Source organism: Cebus imitator, unplaced genomic scaffold, assembly GCF_001604975.1.
Source record: "Cebus imitator isolate Cc_AM_T3 unplaced genomic scaffold, Cebus_imitator-1.0 Scaffold169, whole genome shotgun sequence".
NCBI lineage: Eukaryota > Metazoa > Chordata > Mammalia > Primates > Cebidae > Cebus > Cebus imitator.
The window spans coordinates 2,162,033-2,163,671 of NW_016107484.1; the positions used below are offsets into that span (position 1 = coordinate 2,162,033).

At 38.3% G+C, this 1,639-nt stretch overlaps 1 long non-coding RNA gene across 2 annotated transcripts in view; it reads right to left on the bottom strand.

The window, feature by feature from the left end:
- Positions 1 to 1,639, bottom strand: part of LOC119473584 — a 16,746-nt gene that overhangs the window by 4,817 nt on the left and 10,290 nt on the right. Inside the window, exon 3 of one of the 2 annotated variants that reach the window (XR_005202791.1) lies at positions 219 to 328. This is a non-coding gene — a long non-coding RNA (uncharacterized LOC119473584). Of the gene's footprint in view, positions 1 to 218; positions 373 to 1,639 lie in introns of both variants that reach the window. The other variant, XR_005202790.1, reaches the window with a different exon arrangement.

Genomic DNA, 1,639 nt, shown 5'->3' on the forward strand with positions numbered 1-1,639 from the left:
AGCAAAACTCCGTCCCCAAAAAAAAAAAAAAAAAATACTTTTGATCACCTTTTTCCCATTCATTCAATATAATTCCCAAATTAATCTACTTTACCACTTTAGCATTAACTTAAAGTGTATGCTCTTCAGGACATAAATTTCTAAGAATTTGGAGTTTAGTAGAGGTATGTTTTAATATAACTATCTTAAAATTCCAAAAATAAAACAAAATTAGATACCTCACAGTTTTTCCAAAGTTCCGAATCAGTCTTTCCACTGTTTTGTAGCTCCTGCATTAAAGAAGTTAGGACTTCAACTGTACCTTGAATTACAGATGGTCTGGTCTTCCCTGAGAAAGAGGGTACCCCTTTTGTACTAAGTTGGGGACTACTTCTGTTGAAACATAAATAATTCAAATGGTTTTCTTTATTCTATCAAACTGTTGAATAATTCAGCAGTTCAAGATTTAGCAGAGCAGTACAAAACCACTGATATTTTATCCTTCTAATGGCACCTCATTTGTTGAAAATCTGATCACAAGTTGGTCCACAAAAGGAAAAAGGCAGTAAAAAGACTGCACTGTATTCTTTTTAAGAACACAACAGAAAGACCTTCTCCAGAAGTGAGGGAACACTCCAAAGGATCGGCAGAAAATAAAAAAAGTCTGTGCTAAACAATAATATTAATTTCCAGCTTCTCTGATCTCAGCTGTTCCAGAGGATTATTTCCCCCTCCTTAAGAACAGCCCTTCATTGTGCAGCAGGGATTCTTTCTCTACTGCCCCAAATGACAGTCAAATCTTGTTCATTGGATGTCCTTAATTTGGTGTGATAAGCTGATGCTTATCTCTGCACTATCTCTGAATAAAAGTTGTGCCAAGCAAATTAGCAGCAGATATTCAGGACTTGGCCTCCTCAGTATGTAAAAGAGCACTGATTCTTTCCAGGAGTACTGCTTTTCCAAACTTCAGGTAAATTATTTCGGATTTGTTTTATAAACGCACAGTGTATTTCAGGACATTAAAATGTACTTAAAATCTAGTCACCAAAAGATCATTTTCATTTATTTCCTGCTTGATATCCTGCTTTCTTTCACAAAGAATTTTTATTTAATAAATGAAAATAACAGTAAAATAATAGTTAGGACCAGCGAAAACATTAATAAAAATTCAAAGGAAAGAACATATTTTGTCAGTAAAGGACTTTACATAGCTGTAATAATCGCCTTTAAATGTGGCCAGTTTAACTGCCAGCCACAATGAAAAGGGAGACAAGTTTAATTGCCTAATTTTCACTAGCAAGGCACAGCTGGGTTTCTCCAGCCAAATCAAACACTGTATTCTAACGGGAATATCTTCTAGAACTGTACTTTAAAGGGACCACTGGTGGGCACAGTACCTCACGCCTGTAATCCCAACACTTTGGGAGGCCAAGGTGGGCAGATCACGAGGTCAGGAGTTCAACACCAACTTGACCAACATGGTGAAACCCCGTCTCTACTAAAAATACAAAAATTAGCTGGGCATGGTGGCGCACGCCTGTAGTCCCAGCTACTCGGGAGGCTGAGGCAGGAGAATTGCTCGAACCCAGGAGACGGAAGTTGCGGTGAGCCGAGATCGCGCCATTGCACTCCAGCCTGGGTAAGAAGAACGAAACTCCGT